Source organism: Pan troglodytes, chromosome 15, assembly GCF_028858775.2.
Source record: "Pan troglodytes isolate AG18354 chromosome 15, NHGRI_mPanTro3-v2.0_pri, whole genome shotgun sequence".
NCBI classification, from domain to species: Eukaryota; Metazoa; Chordata; class Mammalia; order Primates; family Hominidae; genus Pan; species Pan troglodytes.
Genome location: NC_072413.2, coordinates 51360681 through 51373454, shown reverse-complemented (window position 1 = coordinate 51373454; position 12774 = coordinate 51360681). Strand labels below are relative to the sequence as shown.

General features: G+C 40.8%; 1 long non-coding RNA gene across 4 annotated transcripts in view; it reads right to left on the bottom strand.

Moving 5' to 3' along the window:
• The window catches only part of LOC134808354 (uncharacterized), a 517830-nt gene that overhangs the window by 365863 nt on the left and 139193 nt on the right, over window positions 1-12774 (bottom strand). The window lies entirely within an intron of this gene.

The window sequence follows — 12774 nt, the reverse complement described above, 5'->3', positions numbered from 1 at the left end:
TTTCACTAAATTTTCAGGCTAGCTTTAATGCTGGCATAAACTAAATAAACAGAATAGAATTTTGTTTATAAACTCTCAAGATTTGGACTATTAGTCATGAGCAACCCATACAAATAAATTTTCAAACTGACCTTTTCTACCCTTGCCACTTCAGTGTAAGTCATACATGACTTCTGGTCATCCCACATACTTTGTACTGACAAACCTTTAGTTTGCAAATGGAGATGGGATGACTTAATAGGTAATTTTTCATTTAAGAAGTAATATTTTTGTTAAGTGCCTTGTCTGACTAAGTTAGCAACCAAAGTTAAATCCACAGAGTATAAAAAGAGTTTTGTTTACACAAAAAAAGAAAGAAAGGAAGAAAAATTCTTGTCCACTTCATTCTTTGACAATGCATCTGAATAATAGTGGGCTATAAATAGAAGATGCAAGAATGACTAATTCTGTTTTGACTCTATCTCTTCAATGACAAAGGAAACCCCTCTGTACAAACATATTAAGCTAAATCATAACAGCTGGACTTTAGGAATTTTATCTAGAACATCTACATCAAACAACTAAGGGTGCCAACCTTGAAGATGTACAAATAACTCCCAGTGGAACCCAGTTTTATAACTATCAACTCAAGGGACTTGTGATTTAAAAGAAAGATTTAAATACTGCCTTGCTTTAAAAGAATACTCCCTTGAAATCATCACTGCTAATAAAATACAGGAGAAATTTACCCCAAATTACTTTATCCTGGAAAAATCTGTCTTTTGTGACTGAGAGAGCACACATGCTTCATTTATAGCTAGAATCTTTCTTTCTGAAAGCTTAGTTATCCTTCAGAAAATTGTCAGCTAAATTAAGCCCTTAGCCATATAGAGAGAAGTCTGCTGGCACTGCACTGGGAAGAGAATGAATGAAAGACTGGATTGAATTTTCCATGGAAGCTGACAATTAATATTGTTTTCTTTGGTATATCCCTTTCTGTCCGTTGTTTTTGAGCTCTCCAAGAGAAGAAAAAAGTTGAGAAGCCTGATTCAGTCATTTCCAAATCTCACTTCCAGTTTCCATCTTATTTAAGACATGACTTAACTTTAATGTGTGTAACATAAACAGAATCATAAAAGGGAAAGAATTAGAACAGTTTGGAAGAGTTGGTGTCCAAAGCAGGAAAATGCCACAGCTGATTTGCCCTTTTTATTGTTGTTGGTCTTTTCGTTGTTTACTGCAAGGAGAAATTCTCTGTTCCTCTGCTGCTGCTTCCTCACCCTCCATTACAATCACTGGGAATTCCAATTTCACAAAGTTATTACAATACAGCCACAAATAATCCATCTTGTCAAGTCCATCTTCAGGGCCGAAGATAAAGTTGGAGCTGAGTTGCTACACACATCTGGAGAAGGTTCGTTACTTGTAATCGTGAGCTGCTCTGTTAATGCACCCATGAGAAAGGGGCTGACAGGCTGCATATTTCTGCAAACTGTTCCCAGAAAGAACCAATTTCCTGACTTCCATGTGGTGTCAATAATGGAGGCATGAGATGGAGCAGTGCTTATGAAATATTAAATCTGCTTACAGGACCAGCTAGAAGCAAATTCAGACCACCTGTGAGAGGGAGTCTAGCAGTGGGTACACATACTTTGGCACACACATGGCACATGTGAATGATATGCTCTAATCTATGCATTTGGGCTCATTTGCCACAAAACTTCCTGACAGAAGTAGTGTGTGTGTGTGTGTGTGTGTGTGTGTGTTTGTGTGTGTGTGAGAGAGAGAGAGAGAGATGCAGTAAAACACATTTCTGCACATTTAGAACTGAAACAGTTCAAATCACTGACATTATTAAATTTACTATCATAAGCAGCCAAAGTTCATCTTATTCATCAGGAAAAAAGTGACTGATGTTTCATGGCATTAGTATTAGATCATTTTGGTTCTTGCCAATAAAAACAAAGCATTAGTGTTTCAATGTTTTAATATCATGATTTAATTCTCTCAATGATATTAGGACCAAGAAGCTCAAGCAACGTGAAGACCCCATCAAAATTCTTGAGTCAAAACTATGGTTCTGAAATGAGTTCACCATCCTGACCTCCCATTTCACAGTATATATTTTATGCTTGTGACTTTCCAAATATGGGCTCTTAACATTGCAAATGTAAAGTTTTATATGACTAACTTGTGTTTCAAGGGTTTGCCTAAGTAAATAGAAAAACATCTGGGCTCTTTTTACTGGCAAAAGCAAGAGATATTTGACCTAAGATCAGATTCTGAGACTTGAACATTAACTTGGTCTTTCCACAGAACGTCTCTAATTTTCCACAACTCTCTGCTGAGAGGGTTCAGCCCAGTACTTTTAGAGAAAGGATGGACAAAGCCTGTGTCCCCCTAAGACATATGTCCCAGTTGGCTTCTTTCACCCCAAAACTTTACCCACTGTTCTAATCCACTCCCACCTAAACAAAAAGGTACTATTGCAGGGCTGGAACAACCCTCCAAAGTCAGCGTATCAGTTAGACTGGGGGCATCTAGCCCAAGATCTCTCCAGATGGGAGGGTGTGCAGGATACTGCTTTAGCTGGGAGTCAGGACTTTCAATCTGTCCCATCAGCTCTTCAAGGGCACCATCTACAATTCTAGTCTGAAATTCCTTTGGTTTAAGATAAGCCCCCTGCCCAGGACTCCCTAGAGTCTGGAACTATAGTAGTCTGCAGAGTGGCATTCTGGGCCTTGACTCCCTTTCTGACTTGGCATTGACCTCTAGAAGCAGAACAGGCCCACCCTCCAGGGACAGAGTGGAGATTACCCAGACTCAAAGACTAGCAGTGTGGACACCTGTTCACACACAGCTCTGGACGGCACCATTCCCACTGCATCCCACATGAAGGGCACACCTGCACACAGAACTCCAATGAGAGGATGCGGCCTATAGCTGTGCAGCATTGCAGCCATTGGAATCTAGTCTAACCTTTCTTGAAATTTTACACTAAAATTTAAAAGCAATCAACCTAATCCCTGATCTACTTTTGTCCAACTATTTTATTAAAAATCAACTTTAACATTTTTTAATTGAAAGTTAAATTCTATCTTGGATATAAATAATTATGCTTCTTCATGACATTCTGACAAAAATGTAGTTACATCCAAAGGATAAGAACCAAGGCTAGTTTCAATAGTCATTCTCTTCACAAGTTCGATAAATTCTTAGAATTTTAGACTTTTAGAACAAGATTACATATTAATATGTCTACACGAGGACTTGTACACGAATGTCCATAGCAGCATTATTCATAGTTGCCAAAATGTGGAAACAATTCAAGTGTCCACCAACTGGTGAATGCATAGATAAAGTGCAGTATGCCCATACAATGGGCTGCTATTCAACAATAAGAGGAAACACAAGTACTACAGATGACTCTCAAAAAGATTATACTGTGAAAGAAGCCAGACACAAAAGACTTCATGATTCCATTTTTATAAAATGCCCAGAAAAAATTTATAGAAACAGAAAGTAGATTCCTGGCAGCCTGGGGGTTGTGTTGGGAACAAGTTGTGACTACAAATGGACACATCTTGTTGCAGAGATAAAAATGTTCCAAGTGGATTATGATGATGATTTCCCAACTCTGTAAGTTTACTTTAAAAATCACTGAACTGTAGCAAAGATAAGGAATCAACTTAAGTATCCATCACCAGATGGTTGGATAAAGAAAATGTAGTGTATATTCAGCCATAAAAAAAGAACAGAATCACATCTTTTGCAGCATCAAAGATGAAACTGGAAATCATTGTCTTAAGTGAAATAAGTCAGTGATATGGTTTGGCTGTGTCCCCACCCAAATCTCAACTTGAATTGTATCTCCCAGAATTCCCACCTTATGGGAGAGAACCAGGGGGAGGTAATAATCATGGGGGCTAGTCTTTCCCATGCTATTCTCGTGATAGTGAATAAGTCTCATGAAAACTGATGGGTTTATCAGGGGTTTCTGTTTTTGCTTCTTCCTCATTTTCTCTTGCTGCTGCCACATAAGAAGTGCCTTTCACCTCCCGCTGGGATTCTGAGGCCTCCCCAGCCACGTGGAACTGTAAGTCCAATTAAACCTTTTTCTTCCCAGTCTTGGGTATATCTTTATCAGCAGCATGAAAATGGACTAATACAGGAAATCGGTACCAGTAGAGTGGGGCATTGCTGAAACGATACCTGAAAATGTAGAAGAGACTTTGGAACTGGGTAACAGGCAGAGGTTGGAACAGTTTGGAGGGCTCAGAAGACAGAAAAATGTGGGAAAGTTTGGAACTTTCTAGAGATTTGTTGAATGGCTTTGCCCAAAATGATGATAGTGATATGAACAATAAGGTCCAGGCTAAGGTGGTCTCAGATGGAGATGAGGAACTTGTTGGAAACTGGAGCAAAGGTGACCCTTCCATTGTTTTAGCAAAAAGACTGGCAGCATTTTGCCCCTGCCCTAGGGATTTGTGGAACTTTGAACTTGAGAGAGATGACTTAGGGTATCCAGCAGAAGAAATTTCAAAGCAGCAAAGCATTCAAGAGGTAACTTGGGTGCTGTTAAAGGCATGAGGCTTTATAAGGGAAGCAGGGCGTAAAACTTTGGAAAATTCGCCACCTGACTATACAATAGAAAAGAAAAACCCATTTTCTGAGGATAAATTCAAGCTGGCTGCAGAAATTTGCATAAGTAGCAAGGAGCCTAATGTTAATCCCCAACACCATGGGGAAAATATCTCCAGGGCATGTCAGAGACCCTCATGGCAGCCCCTCCCATCATAGGCCTGGAGGCCCAAGAGGAAAAAGTGGTTTTGTGGGCAGGCTCAGGGTCCCCATGCTGTGTGCAGCCTAGGGACTCAGTGCCCTGCATCCCAGCCACTCCAGTCATGGCTGAAAGGGGCCAACATACAGCTTGGGCTGTGGCTTCAGAGGGTGGAAGCCCCAGTCCTTGGCAGCTTCCACATGGTGTTGAGCCTGCAGGTGCACAGAAGTCAAGAATTGAGGTTTGGGAACCTCTGCCTAGATTTCAGAAGACATATGGAAATGCCTGGATGCCCATGCAAAAGTTTGCTGCAGGGGCAGGGACTTCATGGAGAACCTCTGCTAGGGAAGTGTAGAAGGGAAATGTGGGTTCTGCATCCCCACACAGAGTCCCTATTGGGGCACTGCCTAGTGGAGCTGTGAGAAGAGGGCCACCATCCTCCAGACCCCAGAATGGAAGATCCACCAACAGCTTGCACCATGCTCCTGGAAAAGCCACAGACACTCAATGCCAGCCTGTGAAAGCAGCTGGGAGGGAGGCTGTACCCTGCAAAGCCACAGGGGCAGAGCTGCCCAAGACCATGGGAACCCATCTCTTGCATCAGCGTGACCTGGATGCGAGACCTGGAGTCAAAGGAGATCATTTTTGGAGCTTTAAAATTTGACTGCCCTGCTGGATTTCAGACTTGTATGGGCCCTGTAACCCTTTTGTTTTGGCCAATTTCTCCCATTTCGAATGGCTGTATTTACCCAATACCTGTACCCCCATTGTATCTAGGAAGTAACTAGCTTGTTTTAGATTTTATAGGCTCATAGGCAAATGGGACTTGCCTTGTCTCAGATGAGACTTTAGACTGTGGACTTTTGGGTTAATGCTGAAATGAGTTAAGATTTTGGGGGACTGTTGAAAAGGCATGATTGGTTTTGAAATGTGAGAATTGGAGGGGCCAGGGGCAGAATGATATGGTTTGGCTGTGTCCACACCCAAATCTCAACTTGAATTGTATCTCAACTTGAATTGTATCTCTCAGAATTCCCACATGTTGTAGGAGGGACCCAGGGGAAGTAATTGAATCATGGGGGCCAGTCTTTCCTATGCTATTCTCATGATAGTGAATAAGTCTCATGAGATCTGATGGGTTTATCAGGGGTTTCTGCTTTTGCTTCTTCCTCATTTTCTCTTGCCACCACCATGTAAGAAGTGCCTTTCACCTCCCACTGTGATTCTGGGGCCTCCCCAGCCATGTGGAACTGTAAGTCCAATTAAACCTCTTTTTCTTACCAGTCTCAGGTATGTGTTTATCAGCAGTGTGAAAACAGACTAATATAGTCAGACACAGAAAGACAGATACTGCATGTTCTCATTCATAAGTAGGAGCTTAAAAATGTGGACACATGAACACAGAGAGTGGTATGATAGATGACAGAGACTTGGAAGGGTGAAAGGGCCAGGGTGTGGATGATGAGAAATTACTGAATGAGTAATGTTCATTATTCAGGATATGCATATCTTTTTCTTTTTTTGAAGTTGCAAGATTTAATACAGTGAAATAGAGTGAAAACAGAGCTCCCATACAAAGGGAGGGGACCCAAAGGGGGTTGCCGTTGCCGGCTCGAATGCCTGGGTTTATATCCTGATCCTTGCCCCTCCTGCTGTGCTCTCAGGCAATAGATGATTGGCTATTTCTTTACCTCCTGTTTTTGCCTAATTAGCATTTTAGTGAGCTCTGATTGGTTGGGTGTGAGCTAAGTTGCAAGCCCCGTGTTTAAAGGTGGATGCAGTCACCTTCCCAGCTAGGCTTAGGGATTCTTAGTCGGCCTAGGAAATCCAGCTAGTCCTGTCTCTCAGTCCCCCCTCTCAACAGGAAAACCCAAGTGCTGTTGGGGAGGTTGACCGACGACTGCTCTAACTGCTTCCTGCTGAACTGGGGCGTAGTAGGGGTTGTGCGGTTGAGATTTCCTCAGGAGGGGTGCCTTCGATGTCATTAACATCGGAGCATGGGCTAGCAGGCCGGTCTAGGGGTCTGCTGTAGATCTTAAGTTATGGACTGCATCTGGGGCTCCATTTGAAGAACCATTTGTAGTTTTACAGCTTCAATTCTGGAAGATACAAACTTAACAAGGAGGTTAAAGATACAGGGATTTAAATGTATGGCCTGCAGTGCAGGGGATTATTTCTTTGGCACACTTTACAGGCCCTGACTATCTGCTTGATAGTTTTGAAAAGGCCTGGTCCAGTAAATAATAATTTGGCCATCTGATGGGTGCTATCAATGCCTAAGTGGAAGGTTTGGTGAAGGGTTTTAAGTAATTTCTATTGGTTAGCTGCAGGCAAAAGTATTTTTCCTTCTTCGGTGGCTAGCCATCTGGAGGGGAGGAAAGTATGTCCTTGTGAGGTTCCTTATTTTATTTTTCCTGCTGAGTACTGGGGCTTGGTTTCCCAGAGGGGATTACCCTATACTAGGGGTCCTTCTATAAGCATTTCTAATGGAGGGTCCTGCCTTGTGGCTCTTTTGACTTTAATATCCACTTGGTGGTTTTCTTCTATTTTAAAGCTCCTCAGTCACAGCTTAGTGGCTGGGAGAAGTATCTAGAGACTGGCTGTCATATGACCCCTAGGATAGTGACAGATCTGGAGGACAGTTATCTGGGATAGAAGAGTAAGACTGAGAAGGCTGTGCCAGTGTCCAAGAGACAGTTAACCTCCTGGCCCTCAATGTTCAAGCATATCTGGGGCTCTGTGAGGGTGATGGCATGGGCTGGCACTTGCCCCGGGCACCCTCAGTCCTGCTGCTGGATCATCTGGTTAGTGGCTTCTGACTCAGAGGACCTTCATCCCCTGGGCCAGTGGGCCTTCCAGTGATTCCTTTGACACAAGGAGCATAGGATATGGATATCTTAAAGCCCTGACATGACCACTACCCAATCTATGCATATAACAAAATTGCACTTGTGCCCCATAAATTTATGCAAATAAAAATAAAAATTATTGAATTGTACACATTGTAGAAAATATTATATAAAAACAATAATGGCAAATACGTATTGAGCTCTGTATCCAGGAGCTAGAATGTTTACATCTATTACTTAATCTTTACAACAATCCTGGTGAATACGTACTATTATTCCTATTTCACAGATGACAAAATTGAAGAGTAATGATTAAGTAATTTTCTTGAAGTCAAACAGCTAGTAAATGGTGGAACGAAGGCTCTAGTCTGAACTTCATGACTCAAGAATTTAATCACCATGCCAGAGCTTCCTTAAAGGTATTCTTCGGCATACTGGTATGCTCTAAATTTGTTACAGGTGTGGCAAAATATAGATCCTCCTTTCAGTCCCTGGAATAATCAGGCAGGACCTAGGGCAGGCAGAACCCCAGGCTAGTCTCTTTAGTCCAAGAGCAGCCTCACCAGTTTACGCCAAGTGTCATGTCCATTTTGCATAGGCACCATAACTCAAAGCCGCACCCCAGCTTATAATTATGCTATCTTACACTACAGCTGTTCACTCTCCCTACAAGGGGCTGAAATGATTGACCCAGGATCATATTTGGGGTTTGTGGTAAAGCTGTACTGGCCCCCAGGCTTCCAGGCAAGGGCTTTTTCCACCATGCCATGAGGATTTCTATGTCATGATAGAATGTCTGACTAGATGACATGACAGCAACTGCCCTGAAGTCAAAATAATTTGAGATTTAAACACACACACACACACACACACACACACGCACCATTTTCAAGAACATAGAGATACGGACTAGAAAGACCCTGGGCATCATCTTTAACTGCTGTCTCTTCCACACACCTGATTGATAACCACGTTCCAGCCCTCCTATCTTCTAACTATCTTTTGATTCCATTTGTTTCCACCTGCACCGCCATTACCAGATTCCTGGTCATGCATCTTCTGCCTGGATTACCTCAATGGTGACATAACTGGTCTCCATGCAGCCATCACTGCCCTCACTACTGATGCTCTATGCTGTAGCCTAAGTGATTTTCCTAAAGTATAGATCCTGTCATGTCACTGCCCTCCTGAAAACATTTCAGTGGGCCAGGCTCAGTGGCTCATGCTAGTAATCCTAATGCTTTCAGAGGCCAAGACGGGTGGATTGCTTGAGCCCAGAAATTTGAGATGAGCCTGGGCAACATGGTGAAACCCCAACTCCACCAAAAAAATATAAAAATTAGCCAGGTGTGGTGGCACACACCCGTAGTCCCAGATACTCGGGAGGCATAGGTGAGAGGATGGCTTAGCTTGGGAGGCAGAGGCTAGAGTGAGCTAAGATAGTGCTACTGCACTCCAGCCTGGGCAACAGAGCCAAACCCTGTCTCAAAAGAACAAAAACAAAAAAAATAACCTTCCACTGACCACAGAGGGAAGTCCAAACTCCTTATTATAGATGGCTTTCACCTTCACACTCTTCCTATAGCCAGAATATTCTCAGTTCTGCAAACCATGGTGTGCAGACAGTGGGTCTTTGCACATGATGTTCCCACAGCCTTACCTGAGTGATATGGTTTGGCTGTGTCCCCACCCAAATCTCATCTTGAATTGTAGCTCCCATAATTCCCATGTGTTGTGGGAGGGATCCAATGGGAGATAATTGAATCATGGGGGCAGTTCTCCCATACTGTTCTCATGGTAATGAATAATTCTCATGAGATCTGATGATTTTATAAGGGGAAACCCCTTTCCCTTGGTTCTCATTCTCTTCTCTTGTCTGCCGCCATGTGAGATGTGCCTTTTGCCTTCCGCCATGATTGTGAGGCCTCCCCACCCATGTGGAATTGTGAGTCCATTAAACCTCTTTCTTTTGAAAATTGCCCAGTCTCGGGTATGTCTTTATCAGCAGCATGAAAACAGACTAATACACTGAGGTTCATAGGTTTGCCTAAACAAATAGAAAACCATCTGGATTCTGTTTTATGCAAAAGCAGGTTATTTTCCTTCTACCAAAAGATAAAGATGTTGACCCTCCTCTCTGTTCTTCATCTGGCTAACTCCTAACTCATCCTTCAGAGCTCAGTTTAGAAGATCCAGAATGCCTCCTCTCTTTTCCTCCCCCAACCCTCAAACGAACCACTCTGTTGTGGACCTTATGTGTCTCCCTACTGTCAGTCTTACCTTCTAGTCTGCAAATCTGGAGAGCAGGTCTCCAGTGCGTTTGCTGGTTGCACAGATGTTCAGTGGCCAATGCACAGTACATTGAAAGAGCTCAACACATTTTAAATCAATGAAAGAATAACAAATAAAAAACATAATAATGCAGAACTGGATTAACCTTTTCTCTCCAATAACGGATTACACCTATAATCCATTCAGTAGCTTTAGTCATTTAACTACCCTTTTTGAGGAAAGCAATGAGATGCAAAACACCTAGACAGCTTGTCTGCCAAGCTGGCACACCATGAAAACCATCATCCCAGCAGCTCAGCTCCTTGGTAAAAATGAGAGATGATGAACTGTAATTTTCAACCAGAATACAATTAATTTGGCTAGTTTAATATCTTAACACCTATTGTGTTCATTGGAAAATAGCAAAATGTAAACATTAATCCATCTTGAATACAGCTCTGTAAATAATATGTTTATATATGTATGTATGGGGAAGGACTAGAGAACAGAAAAATAAACACAGTTGATCTGTTGGGATGGTAGACATAAATCATAGATGATCTGCTATTTTTATATTATATTAATATTATTTATATTCATACCATTGTGCTAATGAATATTTTTTAATATTAATGTCTAACAAACATTTGTTCTGATGGCAAATCAATAAATACAATAGATAGAGCTGATTACTCTATTTGATTTCCAATACATAATACAATTTACTTAAGAACTCACAATAATCATAATACAGGCAACATGTACTGACCACTTAGTATATCCAGGCACTGAAAAAAGTGTTATTCTTTCTCCTTTTTACAAAAGAAAAATTCAGTGTAAAGAAGTTGAGTGACTTGCCAGTAAGTTAAAAGCTAGAGTGATGATTTTATGTGTGAACTTGGCTTGGCCATGGTGACCAGTTGTGTGGACAAACACTAGTCTAGATATCTCTGTAAAGGTATTTTTTTATGTGATTAACACTTAAAATTAGTTGACTTTAAGTAAAACAGATTACCATCCATAATGTGGGTGGGCCTCATTTAATCAGTTGAGGGCCTAAATAGCAAAGACTCAGGTTTCCTGAAAAAGCAGTTCTGCCTCCAGACTGACACAGAGATTCTGCCTGAGTTTCTGGCCTTCAGACTTAACACTGAAATATCCACTCTTACCTGAATCTCTAACCTACTGGCTTACCCTACAGATTTCAAATTCAACAGTGCACATGCTCATTCTCTTTCTCTACTACATATTTATATCTATACATAGTATAGATATTGTACATGTATTCTATGTTATTATATATGTAGTGTATATTATATATCTATGGACTATATAAAGATTATATATATATATATAACCAAAAGGAGATATATATGTATGCGTATATGTGTATACACACACACACACACACGGTCATGTATTAACCTCAGGGATATGCTCTAAGACATGCACCTTTATTTATTTGTTATGTGAACATCATAGAGTATACTGACATCAGCCTAGATGGTATAGCCTACTATACGATATAGCCTACTATGTGATATATCCTATTACTCCTAGGCTACAAATCTGTTACAGCACTGAATACTATAGGCAGTTGTAACACAAAGGTAAGTATTTGTGTATCTAAAACATAGAAAAGGTAGAGTAAAAATACTGTATAAAAGATTAAAATGGTACACCTGCATAGGGCACTTAACATGGTTGGTGCTTGCAGGACTAGAAATTGTTCTGGGTGAGTGAGTGAGTGGTGACTGAATATAAAAACCTAGACCATTACCATATGCAACTGTAGACTTTATAAACACTGTGTAGTTAGGCTACACTAAACACATTTAATTTTTTTTCTCCTATAAGTAAACCTTAGCTTACTATAACTTTTTTACTTTATAAACATTTTTAAACTTTTTTACTTTTTTGTAATAACACTTAGCTTAAAACACAAACACACTGTACAGCCATACAAAAATATTTTCTTTATATCCTTGTTCTATAAGCTTTTTATTCATTTTTAATTTTTTCAACTATTTAAACTTTTTTGTTAAAAACTAAGACAGGCACACACATTAGGCCTACACAGGATTAGAATTATCCATATCACTGTCTTTCACCTCCACATCTCATCCCACTGGAAGGTCTTCAAGGGCAATAAAACACATGGAGCCTGTCATCTTATGTAACAATGCCCTCTTCTAGAAAACTCCTGAGGACCTGTTTGAGGCTGTTTTATAGTTAACTCTTTTTTTAAGTAGTATACTCTAAAATAACAATAAAAATTATACTATAGTGTATATATATAAACCAGTAACATAGTTGTTTATTATCAAGTATTATGTGCTATACATAATTGTATGAGCTATATGTTTATACAACTTTTAGACACAGGTTTGTTTCCACCAGCATCACCACAAACACGTGAGTAATGTGTTGTGCTATGCAGTTATGACAGCTATAAGGTCACTGTGTGATGGGAATTTTTCAGCTCCAACATAATCTTATGGGACCACTGTAATATATGCCATCCATTGTTGATCAAAATGTCATCATGTAGCACATGACTGTGTGTGTGATTAGATAGATATAGATAGATTATACAGAGATAAAAAGAGATATAAAATATAGATCCTACCAGCTTTGTGCCTCTGGAGAACACTAATACAGCTAATAAGTAGTGTCACTAGGATTTGAATTCTGTAAAGCCACTGCTTGTAACTGTTACCAGAATAAGCTATATTACCAACTTGCATCTAAGAGTTTGTCTACAGAGCAGGCCATTTGGCTGGAGGACAGTTCAGCTGTGCTGGGCACGGGGCGGTTGTGGGCATTGTTGAGCAGCGAAGAGCTCAGCATGACCTCCTTCCCTTTGCCCCCCTCGGCACAACAGTGCTTCCCCGT